Genomic DNA, 17,299 nt, shown 5'->3' with positions numbered 1-17,299 from the left:
TTAGTCTGATTATATACAGAGCTGAGGTGGGAAGTAACTAGGTATACATTCTGTGTTACTGTACATCTAAAGCTCCACCATTTTTCATTTAAACAGACATGAGAAGTTACAAAGAACTGTGTAATTTTACATGAGTAGAGTTGTTTTCTGACAGCTTCTTACTTTTAACCTGCAACATTTTACATAAATATATGTTTTACATTTAAAAGATACGGCTCATTATTTTAGCTTTGATGCGTTTGACAAAAATTCGGGGTACTAATTCTACAATAACACACAGTACGGACATTTCCTTGGCATCTCCATTGTTGCATATCACGCACAACATGTGTCACATGACAAAAACAACATAAAAGAGACAAGAGAGGGAAACTCGACCATGCAGAAAAGCTGTCTAGTGAGTGTGAAGTCTGTGTCCAACATGGAGAACTTGTAGCCGTATGGATAAGATAAGATAAGATAAGATAAGATAAGATAAGCTTTACTGATCCCCCACAGGGGAATTTTACTCGGGACATCTGCTCACAAAACAGGCAAATTAAATAAAGTACTCAAGTAATAAAAGAGACATAAAGTAGGTGGCAATAAAAATATATTTTTTTAAATATGACAATATAAATAATAACAGCAACAAAATAATTAAACAACTATTCACACTATGTACACATTTGCCTTGTCAAAAGATATGCATGAGTTTTTTTTTTGCACAGAAAATTGCACAGAAAATTGCACAGCCATTTCTTAAATCAAACCACACATGGTGTGTAGTATTATGATTAAAACCAGAAATGATATATTAAAAATATTGCTGCAATATTGCACAGTGTAGCAGAAATTATTGCACAGATTTTTTGCGTAGCATGATTAACTATGTATGAAAAGGAGAATATGCATAATTTTAATATGATGTTGGATGATTAAGGCCCCCACAGTCTCATGCGGGGGGTGAGAGGGGTTGTCCGTGATAGATGTCAGGTTTGAGAACATCCTCCTCTCACCCACCTCCTCAATGGAGTCCAGACGACAGTCCAGGACAGAACCGGCCCTCCTGACCAGCCTGTTCAGTCTCTTCCTGTCCCTCTCTGTGCTCCCTCCTCCCTCCAGTATTACAGACTGGGTGTCTGGTGTGACTTTTGTGGAAAAAAATCACAAGCAGCGCCCAGTTAGTGATAGGTCACGACCAAATGAGGTAACACAACGGTGAATGAGCCTATGGCCCACTGATGAAAGCCTTTCCATTTGCAGTATTACAGACTGGGTGTCTGTGGCGAGAAAGAATCACAAGCGGCGCCCAGTTGGTGACACGTTTTCCATCAGCCAGCAGTGGTTGGTCTGCCAGAGAGGGTAGGCGGAGCTAAGCGGCTGCTTTTCCGGTCTCTGCAAGTGTTGCGAGTAAAGAGCAATCTACTATGGCTGAACAAACAAAGAAAAGATGGATGACTACAGATACAACTTCAAAAATAAGTGAAAATCCAAAGAAAAAGAAACAAATTCGACGCTCAGATGAAGCAAACAGTCTGAAAAGAAAAGCGACTGTCAGCTTGGAAAATCAAGAGTTACAACCGGAGCCAACCGTGGACGTCACACATGCAACACTGTCTGGATATCTGGGAAGTGTGCTCCTGCAATTACCGTTTATCGTCACAGGTGCCGCCAAAGAAACTGAGACTCTTCTTGAGATTAGAACTTCAAAGTAAGAATCATTTAAGTTTACTAGTCTCCAAATTATAATGTGGGGATGAGTTAGCTTTGTACAGAGACTGGCGGTAGAAACTTCCTCAGGCGGGTACTTTTTACTTTTGTCAGAAGTATCAATACTTTTTTTACACAAGTACCTAGATGTCTTTTTGAGAAAGTTATGAGTGCCCTTTGTCCACATCTGGAGTCTGTGATAGAAAAGATGGATCAACATGTTGGTGGTCTTCCTGTAAGAGCCGTGAAGGTCACTCCAGCTGAGGAGACGCTGGGCAAAGAAATGGAGTCCATTGTTTCGTATTTCATTTCCTGGTCACTTGGCATTTGCTCTCTGATTAGCTCATCGTGGTCTTCAATAAGCAGCAGGCAGCGTCCGTGATGGAGCGCACTGGGCCATGAAAAATAGCTGCTATCGCAGATGTATGTGACTATCTGGGGCATTAGCACCCTGTTAATGAAGTACAAATGATGATGCTGATGACTGTAATTAGACCCATTTCATACGTACATGTTTGCCTGTGGAGAGGAACGAGCAAATGATCTGTGGAGCCCTGCAGAAAATGGTTTTCTGACAAGGGGAGTGACTCTATCTGTGATGGAGGTTTATAGGGTATGTTGCATGGCTGTAAGCTGTATTATTAACCCCTCCCCGTCTCCACCCCCCACCACAACAAACACACATGAGCCTTCATTAGCTTTGGTGAAGCATAAATCAAACGCTGACACACTTAAGTTGCACACCACACGTCTGTCTTTCTGTGCAGTCATCTGCTCGCCTCAAAGGAAACATTAAGTAATCGTCGATTGAGGATGGGGCTCGCGGTGCTCTGCGGTCTTAACAACATCATTTTCTGCTTTTCAATTTGGTAGCGGCGCTTTATGACCGCAGAAAACTGTCAAGGAAAGCCATAAACGGCGCCTCATTGCACTGAATGGTTTGTTTTAGCACCTTTTGTCCACGTTGGAACCCAAAGATGAGCTTGAACTTGGTGTGGAAATATCATTTAATTGTGGGTGTCAATCAAACGCGTGGATCCATATGTGATCGATTGTCACAGAGCTGCTGGATGAGAGCTTGCAGGGAGGGTGCAGACGAGTCAAAACAACAGATCTGTCCTTGGACGCTGTGTGGGCTGAATATCTGATTTCAGTTTGACCTCCAGAGTTCTTGAAGGAGGGGATGTGCTCTGCTTTGTCACGAACGCGGCACAAAGTCGTCCACGAAAGAGGAATACTCTCCCTTTGACACTTCACCAAGAGCTTAGCAGAGAAAATATAGATATCCCTCTGCAAATCCTTAAATGACGCTTCCTCCTCCTCTCCAAAGTGAAGTTAATCCGCTCCTCTCGGCCCACTGGTCGCTGTCTGGTACATATTAGCACTGCCTGATCACCAGCACAGGTGGCTGCTGCTGCTGCTGCTGCTTCAGGATCTGAATAAAAATCCGCTTTTATTCATAAAGTAGGTTACATAAACTGAGAAGCTGCTCTTCAAAGGCAGAATTTGTTTTTGAATGTATTCAGGATTCTGATGATAATGTGAAAAACAAGTTGTGTTCAGGGGAATATATAATAGCCCGCTTGAACGTTGGTTTACTTATGAAAGCAGAAAATATTTGGCAGATATTGGACTTAAAAGAAAAATAAATGATATCTAACAGAGCGAGGCTACTTTTCATGATTTTGTTAACGATTTATGTTCAGACCTTGACGTGATGCAGTGGGTGTGATTACATGTGTATTGCAATCAGCATAGTCACTGAAACCAAAGCAAACACTTGACTACAACTAATTACAGAGATCAGTTTGAATAACATTTCATGTGAATAAACATTCATATTTTTATCACAAGCAACAGTAGCAGTTGTAGCAGTGTGAATAATGTCTGGGAGTAATTTTAGATTTATTTCATGTTGTTGTGTCTTAATTTGCCACACTGAATCCCCATTTATGTTTGGTCATGGACAGCTTCGATAAGGACCACACTGTTGTAGAAGAGATGTGGAGGTGGCCTTTGTGAAGTCACTACGGTGGCTGACAAGGGCAATCGTGCAGCAGCGGCCGATTGTTTTTCATTAGAAGAGACAGGCTGCGAATTCAAAAACACATGCAAGAGTTTCATAAAAACCAAGATGCAACGGCCATATGTTGAAACCCAAGTCTTCAAAAGGGGAGATCACAAACCAGTGGGTGACAACGGCCCAAACGGTGTCCATAAAAAGAAATGGGCTGCAAATTTTGAGACAATGCAAAATCCAAAACAAAATGCTCTAAAACAAATGCAACGATGGAAATGTGCTGCAAAAGAAAAAATGTGCTACAAAAAGCTGAAAAAAATGAATATGCCCCCTACAGGCCTGGAGCACGTCCTTTGTGGATTTGCAGCATTTTCCTATTCCTATTGTCAGCCACCGTCACCCATTGGTGGGGGGTTGGCATTTTCTTCCCTCTCGCAGGTTGCATCAATGGACACTTTTTAACTGTAGTTTTCCATCTCAGCTTCAATGAATGACCGTCGTGAATGTGAGAGATGCTCCCATTGTTTCTCACAGTGAATTCCCTTCTTTTGTTACATGCTTGAGTGCTCTATGTAAAGTGTGTTTCTGGATATTCATAATTCCATCAGTGTCTTTGGCCTGACTGACAATGGACTTTATAACGAGGAGGTGCTGATCTCCTGATTATTGAGGGCTCCCCCCCTCCGCTGCATTGTGACAGTAAAGTATCTATTTTATGATATGACACAATTAATGTCCTTATCAGCTTCCATTTGACTCATTCACAGTTCTCACACACGACTGATTGTTTTTTTTCTTTGTACAATAGAGATGATAAGCTTAATACAATGCTCTTACTGACGCAGAACAAGACGTGCCTTCAGTCTCTTGATGTGTTTTACTCTGTGCAGCTTCAAACTTTATTTGAGACAACTTGAGCATCTAGTCCTCGAAAGTGAAGGTTCAAATGCAGCATCTTGTTGGCCTTTGCCCTCCTAGTGGACATGCGTAAGCGTTTTCCGATCTATCACCTCTATTGAGAGCGCAACATTGAAAATAACGTGATAAACAGCAGTTTAAGGTTCAAGCACTAAAAGTAGTTGGTTTAGTTTAAGACATTGTGGTTTTGGGGAAAAGAAGTTCTTTGATTAAATATTGACATGTTTTATGTGATGTTACATATTTAAGTAATGCTTCACATCTCTGCTCTTCAGTTTCATGGTTAAAAGTCCTCGATTTACTTGACCCATCCATCGCCTCCTGGCAGCCATCTCAAATGGACATTATTGTTCTTTAAACCGCATTACATGACACCTAAAAGGTATAGGTATAAATATAGGTCTGAATACGTTGTTGCACAGATGACCTAAACGGTTGTATTTTTGGTGAAGACATTATTATAAATCTCTTTAAACTTGATGTTGACACAGGGTTCCTCTTTAAGACTTTGTCACGTAAGTGCACATTCGACCAATTCCCAATGATATCATTGCAAAAACTAAGAGCACCTGCAGTTTTGTGGCCCCACTTTGTCTTGGGCCTCGGAAATTCAGCTTTAAATTCACCCCTTTAAGTTTGACTTCCCAACTGTTGTGTGAGAGACCCAGCCCTTATATAACTGATGGGATGTTAACGCTGCAAACACTGAGTTCTCACTTTCATTCTCTTCAGCGACACGATGGTGATTAGCAGTATTTGCAGGTGTGGTTTTGCACCTCACTCTAATTCAGATCAAGTGCAAAGCAAAATTTCACCCCTCTAGTCTCCAGGATTATGCAAATTCAAGCAATTGCCACAACTTTTCCATAAGTTTCACCAATCATTCTGTTTCCCAGCCTGGATAAAATCATGTACGTCATCACCCACAAGTCTTTGTTATTCAAATATTGATCCCCTGAGGTCTGCAAAGTTGTATAAACATTAGTGTCTTTGCTGGAGAAGTCCGTCTTTGTTTTGCCGTTAAACAGACAGCTGCGCCGTTCTAACGAGGCTCCTGTGTGATCGTCGGTCCTTAATGAGCTACCTAATATGGCCTCAAATTACAGAGTCTTTATGGAGACTCTATACAGTAAATCCATAAAAATAAATTGAATAACTGATGTTTTATTGTGATCATTTAACCATGTGTGTGTGCTGAAAACTGTTAGCCGTCCACTTAACCACTTCCCAATGCTTTGTGTTGAGTAGACTGACCAATCAGTGGCTGTGTTCCAAACTTTTCACCAATCAGAGGTTGTTACTGATGTTTGTGTCAGCTCTGATCTCAGAATGTTTGTACAGTGAGATTGTAATTCCCCCTCTTGTCTCTTATCAAAGGATTAATGCTGTCGCAGCAGCTGAAATAAAGAGTAAAACAGCTAGAATGTAGTAAATGATGTGTAGATTCTTCTTTGCACATAAGGACAGCCTTGAATGTGCGCTCGCAGTTCGAAAAGAGCAGTTCATGTGACTCAATGACTTTATAGTCATTCAGGTTTTACACATTGTAGTTGGCGTCTTCTCACAGAAATTGACTAGAAGTGATGTCAAAAGACAATCAGCTCACTCAGCCCATAGAAAATTAACTGGAGCTCACAAAGAATGCGTAATATGTTAATCAGAGAAAAAAAAAACAGCAACTTGCAGTTTTTAAAGCAAAATAAGGGATTTTTAGGCTCAACCATGACAGAAAAGCCCACGAAATCCTGGAGGGACTAACAAACGCTGTCGATTCTCCTTTGGATGAGATGTCTCTGATAGAAACCAGCTATGTTTGGTTACACCCATCTATGTCCAACAAGTCTCAGATTCACTGCAAATAGTAAGTTACACTGAGGGTCAGTGTTGTGACCAAGTCATCTTTGCTCAAGTCCCAAGTAATTTGGTCCAAGTCTCAAGCAAGTCTCAAGTCATTTTTTCTTGGGCAAGTCAAGTCACAGGTTATGTCAAGTCAAGTCAAGTCGAGTCCTTAATTAAGGCAAGTCAAGTCCCAAGTCAAGTCACTTTTTGGAGGATTATTCCCAGCATGTGCTGCATATATACTTGATAGTTAGACAGAAACTTGACCAATTAATTTTATTATTTTATATTTAACAGCTAACATTCAAACTTATGAACACACTCAAGTCATCCCAGTCATCATGCGTCAAGTCCAAGTGGAGTCTCATTTATTTTTTGTCAAGTTGCAAGTCATCAAAACAGTGACTCGAGTCGACTCAAGTCCAAGTCGAGTCTCAAGTCCACATCTCTGCTGAGGCTGCACTCTGGCTTACTTCAGCGGTATGAACCCAAAAAAGAAACGAGAAGAAGAAGATTTTCTCAGCATTTAGTCGCTTTAGTTAATGGATCTAAACTTTGCTGAAATAACATCATGATTCAGATCAGTAAAATTAAAAGGTCAGGTCTGTCCTCAAGAGGAGAAGAAAGCAACTCTTTTGCTCTTTTGTTAAATGATCGGATGGTCGGATCAATTGTTTCTGATGCATTCAAGGAAGTCAGGAAATTTAAAAGCTGATTGGCCTAAAAAGACAGTGTGTCAAGCAAATTTGTTGCTCAATTTGAATTTTTTAATTCAATTCAATTTTCTCAATTTGCTTTTTGTCTGAACGTTAATCGATCTTTTCTTTCTTTGATCGGCCATAAAAACAGTTTAGTCACATCTCAGCAGAGACCACAGAAAACATCACACCGCTTCCACCTACTCTCTCTTTGGTGGACCAAGCTATGGGTGATGGCACAAATAAGTTATAATAACCAAGTATACTTAAAATGCAAGGGCTGTTATCAGAGATTAAGTCTATGGCCTTCTGATGTGTTAATTGATTTAGCAACAGATAGTGACTACACAGATATTTGATTGGAAATCTCCAAGAAAGGTAACGACATTCCTGTTAAAAGGGTCTAATAGGTCGCTTGACCGCCTTAACTACCACAGGCAGCCGCTAAAGTAAAACACACATCATATTGTATGCACAGGTTCTTCAGTGTGTTACATAAACTGAACCTTGTACCAACAATCTGTATGGTGTGTGGTCTGCTATCTGAAGTACAAGCAGTGAAAGAGGTGAGAGGAACAGAAGGATGAAGCTAACATTTTAAGGGTGCTCACACTGCAGTGTAGTACATTCATCTCAGGGCAGTGAAAGCACCCAGCTCTATGACCCTCTCCCCCCTCTCTACTCTCAAACTGTAAATTATTACTGCCCATTGCATAATTACAAGGCTAAGTGCAAGTTATTCCAGCCTGCATGCACTTATCCTGCAGACAGCGCTGTCAAAGTCGGGTTATGTGGAGTGTGTGCACCGTTTTTAGTTCTGGGGAGAGGAGATGTGTGCTTAAGAGTAACATTGTGTAGGATGGTGGGATCAGATTCCCTAATCAGGCAGCAGAGAGGGAGCTCGTGATGAAACGGGAGGAAAAAGGACACAGAGAGGAGAGGAAGAATGGGAGGATTAAAAGAATAAGCTGAAATGTGATCAAATATCAGGGACGAGATGAGATGGAATAGGAGCACAGAGACGAGGAGCTCGTATTTGTGAGGAATTTCTGACAGCAGCTCGTACGGCTCGTATAGGACGGGGTAATAAATCAGAAGTCACCCTGCAAGTCCCCCTCTATCAGTAGACTTTTCTACATGGGCAGCTTTGCATTGATGGGGGAGCCAAGCATGGAGCCGAGCTGAGAGTGTCATGATGGGATGGCAGGGGCTGCCGTGGCAAGATGACTGATAGGATGAGCTCCCCGAAGCACTCATGTTACACCTCAGTGGGTGGTGTTGACTCGCTGGCGGAAGCAGTGCTCCACTGCTGTACAGTTTGCTGCAAAGGTATACTCAAAAAACCCCAAAATAGAAGCACAGCTCTACACATATACAGCTTTTGTTGTGTGCTGTAACTTCTTTTATTTACAGCCCACACCAGAAAGGAGGAATAAAGATTAAAGGGATAACTGTTGGGAAGCAGGGGTGACAAAATGTCAGAGAGGATCAAAAAAGCTGCAGCGGCTGTGGTGAAAGACAAAGGCACAAAGACAGCTGAGGGACTGTGAGGGTTCAGATGGTGTTTGATCGGCCACAAAAGTTGCAGGGATCCTCTAACAAGCACAGCAAGCCGAACCTGTGCATGATTCATTTTGAACGAGCCGACCGCTGGATGTTGAAACAAAAGGCGATGAACTAGGAAAGAAATGCTATAAGGCTCCACAGTTTGTGTGATATTTTCAGCTGCAGATGGTCACCAGTGGATACTGGTGTGTGAATAAGAGGGGTTTTTTTCAGTCCGTGAGCCTATGAAGCTAATAAGGCACTTTTAAAAAAATCATCCAACCTATATGACGTCATAAGTTGTTTGTTCCTACCCTCTAAAGGAGGGCATGTGGATACCTACAGCTTTAATCAGGAGAAACACTGAGAAAGTATCGCAGTATTAAAGTTTGGTCACCAAAGCCAAGAGAAAAGTGGTCTGGATTTAAAAACGCATGCTAATTACATTAGTTAATAAGCCACTATGGGGTGAACTGGGAACAAGTTTCAGAAATGTGTTCTTGGCAAAGCAATTAAACAATGTCTAATGGGTTCTTCCACTTTGGATACAGCGATACATTTAAGTTGTTGTCAGTTTAAAGTCCAATTCACACCAGCAAATTGTCTAGCGCCATACAAACAACGTTCCATTCTTCTATAGAAGAAAAGCAGACAAACTAAGAATAAACTCAAGCTTAAGCTCTCTCTGACACAATAACAAACTGTCAAAAACTGTTAGCTTCCAAATCCAAAACACCTGGCTGCAATCACCTGGTGCAAAATGAAGGCTCCACTCTTTGTTCTGAGCCAGAATAACACGCTAATCACTGTGTTACAATATTTTTAAAAAAATTCACATTTTGGCTCCAACACAGGTAGCATTGTGTTTGTACATGATGTTACTTATGTAGCTTCAGAAAAAAACACAGTACAGTTACTGTTACAATGAAGGTCTGTGTTCTCCTAAAGAGGTTGACTAAAATAGAGTTGTCTTCAAAATCCGTTAAATGGTTTGAAAATTACTTAAGTGGTAGAACACAACTACTGTGTTCAAAATGCTATACCAGCAGCACGTACTGATCTGGCGAAAATGTAGTATGTAGTATGTGTTGAACGTATGTAAAATGTGCAGTATGCCAAAAATGCCCGGATGTTGTACTGATTCGGAAAAAATCTCCAGTATGCATCGGACCTGTCTAACTCGCCTGCTGTATCCCACAATGCAAAGCGCTGGAACCTCACAGCATCAGTTGAAATCACGGACAGCAGCAGCATTCCACAGAAGGGGACGCTATAGCTAAAGAAGCGGCGGTTATTGTTTACTTCCGCCTGGCGTGGCATACTGCAAAATGAATTTGAAAAGCTCCTCCATACTACAGACTACCGCTGAATGCAGTATGCAGTATGCAGTATATAGCATGTAGTGTATGGTATGTAGTATATAGTACAGCATTTCGAACACATCCAATGTGTTCAAGATGATGGTTTGTCTTCTCGTTTTTTAAATATACAAAATGGTGTCCCACAAGGGTCTATACTGGGTCCTATTTTATTCATTATTTATATCAATAATTGATGTAAAAATGTTATGGACACAAAGTCAAATTTTTATGCCGATGATACCATTATTTATACTTCTTCGTCTTCCTTAGCTAGTGCAATAAATTACCTACAAGCTGCTTTTAATGCTATACAAAGAAATCTATGGAAATTAAGACTTGCACTTAACCCAAATAAGACTAAAATGATGTGCTCCTTAAGGTCAAAACGGACAGGACCAGAAGGCTTTCAGATTACTACATTAAAGGATGAGGTTATTGAACGTGTGACAACTTATAAATATTTGGGTTTCTTCCTAGAGGAAAACCTTTTAATAATCATATCGAGTGTCTCAAAAAAAACTGAGAGAGCAATCAGGGTTCTTTTATAGAAACAAATGCTGTTTTTCTTTTGTTGCAAGAAAAAAACTAATTCAAGTAACATTTTTATCAGTTATTGACGGTGATATTATTTATATGCCTGCTACCTCATCTTCTCTGAAAATGCTGGACTCAGTGTATCATGCAGCGGTGCGAGTCCTGTGTGGTTTGGGTTTCCGCACCCATCACTGCATTTTGTATGAGAAAGTTGGCTTGTCTTCATTATATAATCTCAGGATGGAACATTGGTACATCTTTCTTTATAAGGCGATACTACATGAGCTGCCTTCTTACTTATGTTCTCTACTGTCTCCTAAAACTTTCAGCGGCCGCAGCCTCCTGTCACACGGACATATCGTGTTTGTTATTACCTCGAACTCGATCTGTCTTCGGTAAAAGTGCTTTTAATGTCTTTGCTCCCTCATCCTGGTCTGAGCTACAGGGTCGCCTCAAACTTGGGAAATTAATTAGCATCGAAGACTATAGAAGCCAAATTTAGGAGCGTTTGACCAGTGAATGCAACTGTCTTAGTGCTGAATGCTATTGAGCTATTGGTAGAAGAATTTTTATGCCTGTCTTAGTCAGCTGTCTGTTCTGTACTTGTGTAAAAGAGATCTTGTAACTCAGTTGGATTAGTTCCTGGTAAAATAAGGAAAATAAATAAATTATTATTTCACACCGCCTTTGTTTAGCAAAAAAGATCAGGGTTTGGGATCAAGTGTTTGTACATTAGTTACATAACTAACATACAGTAGTTTCTGTCCCTAATGAACGCTGGTTGTTTAACTAATGTAACTAACAAATATAATGTAAAAGATCAACAAGTTTCTCCAGCCAGAAAATCCTGTTTGTTTGACCCATTGTTCGCCTCCTGACTTCCACTGTTCTATCATAATAACTTCTACAGCCACTAGAGGGCGCAGTCTGTCTATAAACATAAACAGTGAGTAAACAACGGTTGTTATTTTTGATGCCCTAAAAACTACCAATGGAAAACCTGCTGACTTGGTCTGTACACAGGCTGGGGGAGTAACGGACTAAAAGTAGCGGCGTTACGTAATTAGGATACAAAAAAGAGGCAACTGTATTCCATTACACACTCAAAAAAAGGATACTTGGCCCTATTAAAATACAAGGAATATTTTTTGGTAAAATGAAACTGAATTAAATGAAATCAATACTTCATTAACAATAACAGTTAAACATAAGGTAAGTATTCTTGGTGTAAACTCAATGAAAACAATTTGAGTAAACTGTATTTGAATAGATTGATTTTACTCTGACCCAAAAAAAAGATTCTTGGCCCTAATAAAATCTAAGGTATATTTTTAGGTAAAATGTAACTAAATGAAATGAAATCAATACTTCATTTACAATAATAGTCACTAAGTTACTAACTTTATTTAAGTTGTCTCACCATGATATAAAACCATTGCATTTAAGGTGACATTTTACCTTGAACTAATGTAATAAAATTACATGTAATTGAAATACTTAAAGTCCATGTTTTTGGAATAATTATTTTTTTGAGTGCAGTTACAGAAAAAAAAAGATGTAATTAGATTACAGATACATACAAAATACATTTTAAAATGAAGATATAATACCAAAGATGCTCTACATCTGTCGTCTTATTTCTAAACCATCCGTCTGGCCGTCTGTGATAATACCATGCACCTGCATGCACACGTTACAACACTTTCTGGCACACAAGTCTCACAACACCGCTGTCATTATCCAAGGACTCTACGTCTAATTTAAAGAAACATTTACAGGTAATGTTAGCTGCAGAGCTCCTGTTAAAAATGCCAGCTAACCTGTCGTCTTCTTCTACTACTACTGAAAAATAGTTTGTGACTCTGGTAACGGCCGCGACCGGGATGGTGTGCGTAAAAACACAAGCCCCAGACTGGAATAAGTTTATGGCAGTTTACTTGAAGTTTAAGTGTGAAGTGGTGTGAACAGCAGACGTACAAAGTACGTTTAAACAGGCATTCAGGCATAACAAAAGTATTGAAATGTATTTTCTCTTGTCCTTATTTGCAGATTTAGTATAGAAGTAATCCAAAAGTAACTGTAAGTAATCAGTTAGGTTACTTTACAATTGTGATACTTGGATTAGGTAAGTAGTAGCTAAATCTTGGATTTAGCACAAATCTTGGATTCATCAATTTGTTCTTACCTAAATTTCTTTGTACTCTGCGAACAAATGTAGAACTCCCTCAGACCATGCGTACGCACAAATGATGAAAGAAATGTTCTAGGAAATGTTAACACACACCCTTTTAACTAAATGCATACTATATTAAAACTTCATTTATTGAAAAAAAAGGCTTTAATAGACAACAATAATTTAATTTACTAATGTATGGACCAAACGTAAATGCTGTGTCGTCCTCATCATTTATTGTCATATAATTAAAATCTTCAATTTTAGCAGTTGAGTTAGTTTATTAAGTTTACAATAGAGTAGACCATATGAAAATGTTCATAATGAAATGTAACACTTTTGTTACAATTGTTTCTATTTCTGCTGACGTGAAATTTTTCTTTTTTTCTTTTGAGGTCATCTTTCACGTTCTTTCAGCTTCTCCGTAACACCGCTCTCTTCATGCGGCACCAAACAGATGTCCTTATATAGAGATATAGAGGCGTGGCAGTATGCTGATTGCAGATCGCGGACACGCGCCTGTCAATGTAGAATGGTTCTGATTTCCTAACATACGCACGGTGGTGAGAACAAAATTGGCCGGTACGCACGTGTCATAAATCCGACGGTGATTTTGCGCAAGTACTTATTTTTTGCGGAGAGTAAGAACATTTCTGCGCAGATATTAGTGAATGAGGCCCAATGTGAGAAGTAGCCTCTGGTTTCAAAGGTGAAGCCAATGCAGAAATGCCTTCACCCTGCATTACTTCCAACGGCCAGCAGGGGGTGACCCCATTTGTTGCATAACAAATCTAGTTTATGAAACCTGACAGACAAATTACCCTACTTCTCAGTTTGTCAGGAATTTTGTTGATAAGGTCTTACTTGCTAGTTTCAAGTCTTCTTCAAAGCAGCATGATGTTCATTTTGTAACATTAAAAAAAAGTAAACAATCACGGTTCCATTTAGGGTTAAATCTGCAATAAAGCAGGGGATGCTTGGGGTATGGCTATCTGAGATAGATGAGTTACTCTATTTACAGAATCTGTAGGCAGGGACGTGGATTTCCAGGAAGGCAAGTGTTCTGGTTTCCGTATGAACGATGCTTGTAGTTCGACTAATATCGACCAATCACGTATCAGCAGGCTGCAGCGTATGCAGGAAAAGCAATCCGTGAGGAGAGCAAAAGCAGGCGGAACATAATCCACCGTAACGAAATCCCGGCTCCCATCAGCGTGATCTGACGACGATTGAGCTTCTTATTAATCTCTATAAACAGACATCTGCATGCTAACAGCTAACAATCTGTTCGAGATCTAAAATTTAACTTGAGATGAATTCCCTTGACACTGTGTCACGAAAGCCGTTCAGCATTCAGATTTCCCAACTTCCTCGAATGCATCAGACCGATCCGACCTCCGTACAACAAACGAGCATTTTAAAGGTTTTCTTCTCCTCTTGAGGACAGACCTGACAGAGCTTTAATTTCTACTTTTTACAAATCTGCATCATGATGTTGAAATTTTGGCAAAGGTAAGAACCGTTAATAACAAGTAAGCAGCTACACTCCTTGCTGCTGTTAAAAAGCAGCTTATTATTTACTCTATAAGCTGTCAGAAATAGTGACAAAAGCAGACTTCGGCACACAGCGATGCTGATTCTGTCTGTTCCCTGATTTTTTCCTCACAGCTTCTCTGAAAGCACATTTAAAACACAGCTCCCATGGTGCTTTGCAATGCATGATTTAATCACCAAATCAGTGGTTCTTTCAGTCCCTGAGAGGTCTCTAGTGGGACCCCCAGCTCAATGACACATCTTCTGAGTGTAATTTAATTCATGAGAAATGATAGCAAGTCTGAAGGAAGCACTACAGCATCCTTAATCATAGTTATAACACTCGTCACTATCGTCTCCCTGCAGTTTTACAATCCTATAAAAGGCTTAATAAATCAATCACATAAAAATCTTCTTATAACGATGTCTTGGACTGAAATTCAAGTGTCTGTCATACAGGGTCAATGACAGTATTGGCTTTATGTGTCTGTGACGTGGAAACAAGCATGAACACTCGCTGCAACATGAAGCAAACCGACTCGTCTGCCGTGGATATTAATGTGTTGTGATTGAATCATGGGATCTATTCGTCCCTTCTGATGAGAAAGCTCTGACACTGCTGCGGTCGTGTGTATTGAAGATTTATAGCAGGGCCTGTCTGAGTATTCATGTCCAACTACTGCCCCCTGCAGCACGCAGCAGGAACGACTCCCCTTGTGCCAGCGTGTGTCTTGATGAGCTGTTTCATTCGTTTTACATTAAAAACGATGTGAATAAGTGGGTGAGGTACAGAAATAGGACCTGTCTTACAGGATTATATAAGGCTGCAACATTTTTTAATACTCTTTTTGGTACTGTTGATAAATCAGCCAATGATTTAGTCTGAAAATATAGTGACAAAAGTCCTGCTCAGCCCACAGAGGTGCTCGTTTTGTATGACCGACAGCCACAAAACCCCCAAATGTACTGTTTTTTTTTACCCCATTAAGAATGTGTGAAAAGCAGCAAAAATCTCACATTTCATACCAACACATTTCATGCATTTAAATGGGTGTCTGTGTGATGCTTGTGACCCTCTGCATTGTGTAGGAGTCATGTAGTTTGCAGCAGGAGTTGTGAGTGGTTTAATGATCCCTTATGAGACTGTTTTTCTTTCTTTGTAATCATTTCTTTTAATCAAAAACAGGATTTTAAGTCTTCAATACAAAACTATACTTTATTATAACAAGCACCATGGTTGGATGTGAGAAAGACAAGAAAAAAGCCCCCCGCCCCTTTAACATAGGAGAAACACGGACAGTTGTGCTGTTGGTGAGTTTGGTGTTTTGTCTTTTTGTGATTGTTTAGCTTGTCTTTATGTTTTTTCGCATGTCTCTGTGGTCATTTTGTGTGTATTTATATTCTTTATCTCTTTGTGGTAGATTTGTGTCTTTTTGTAGTCATTATGCATTTATTTGCAGTTATCTGAGTCTCTTTATGGTTCCTTTGCATCTCTATGTAGTTGTTGTGATGTTTTGTTTCACTTTGTATTTTTTTGTGTCCCTCTGACATATTTTAACATCTTTTTTTACTTGTTTCTGGCTGTTTGTGCATCTTTTTGTATATTTTTCCTTCTTTTTTTAGGTTGTTTTGTGTTGTTTCTTTGTCTTCCTAAGAAACAAACAGTCACATTCAGCAGAGGCTCTGGTCTCCATCACCCTGACCCTTTGATCCCCTGGGCCTGTGCTTGGTTGGCTTGGTAGGTGGTCATCCAAGGACAGGACAACATCAATTGTAAGCACTGTACAAAATGAAAGATCACTGTTGTAAGAATAAAAAACAAAACTCTGATTTTTACACAGCAGTGGTTCAGGTTTGGTTAGGCATAGGCACAAAATGACTTCACTAAGAATAGTGACTTTGTGACTCTATTATAATGTGAGGTGACTTACTAATTTGCTGCTGATGGACATTTTAGCTAAAAACACTTTTTGGAAAGCGATTATTGAGAGACGCTCGTCTTGTGCCTCTCAACCTTTGTGGTTTCTGACCCCTTAAAATAAATCAATGCGTGTCTTTGCTGTGACCCTACAGGGCCGTACTGGAGATATCGATGTAGATGTGCCCTTTTACGGTCACACTGTCGGGAGAAATACTTTATGTGAGAGTAAACTTTATTTTGATATTTAACTCACCAGGAAGTCCCTCCAATAACTTTAAGACAGTGAAATGAAACGTTTCTTTTGAGTATTTTATAACCGAACTGAACTCAGGTGCAGCTACATAAATGTACCTCGCCCTCTGACCTGTCTCACCTCTACCTACATATAAAACTGCACCTGACTGTCCTCTTGTAGCTTACAGATCAGTGTTTTAGTAGGAGTTGTGTGTTTGGGTTTTATGGCTAAAACTTTGTGTACATTTCCAAAGACCTTGGTTGAGGTCCAACAATGTGGGTGAGGTAGGCGTTGGTGGAGGTCAACAGTTCTTCACAGCTCCCGTCTCTCCACCAATCAACCTTTTTTATACAGTTTAATATTTTATCTTTGGTACATAGAAGCTTTGTTTTGCATTGTGAGACATTTCCTGCAGCTTACAATAGATTTAACAGCAGTAGAAAAGAAAAATGCAAACTAGTCTAACAATCAACCTTCATCTATTATAGCAAACTCTCTGGTTCAGGTAAAATAATTATAAGGCTTGACTTGTTTCACACAAAATGACTGAATGGGAACTCAGAACGGTAATCCAAACACATATCAAAGTGACATCTACAAGATCTTTGTTTTTTATACAGCAAAAAGGGAACACAAACCAGACTCACTGAAGTTTCTGAAGAGTCACTGAAATAGAATACACAGTATTGTGCACATGTTTACAAGTTTTATTCTTTTTGTGTGTAGATTTAAAAGTGTAATTCATTAGTTTATATTTAATTTTCAGTCCATGCAGCACAAAAAGCTTTTATGTCAGTCAGCACGACAGCACAACCCAAAGAGGGTACATT

Source organism: Semicossyphus pulcher, unplaced genomic scaffold (assembly GCF_022749685.1).
Source record: "Semicossyphus pulcher isolate SPU_LCO1_2020_fin unplaced genomic scaffold, fSemPul1.0.p SCAF_5, whole genome shotgun sequence".
Taxonomy (NCBI): Eukaryota; Metazoa; Chordata; class Actinopteri; order Labriformes; family Labridae; genus Semicossyphus; species Semicossyphus pulcher.
The sequence above is the reverse complement of the archived record's forward strand: the minus strand, read 5'-3'. Positions refer to the sequence as shown.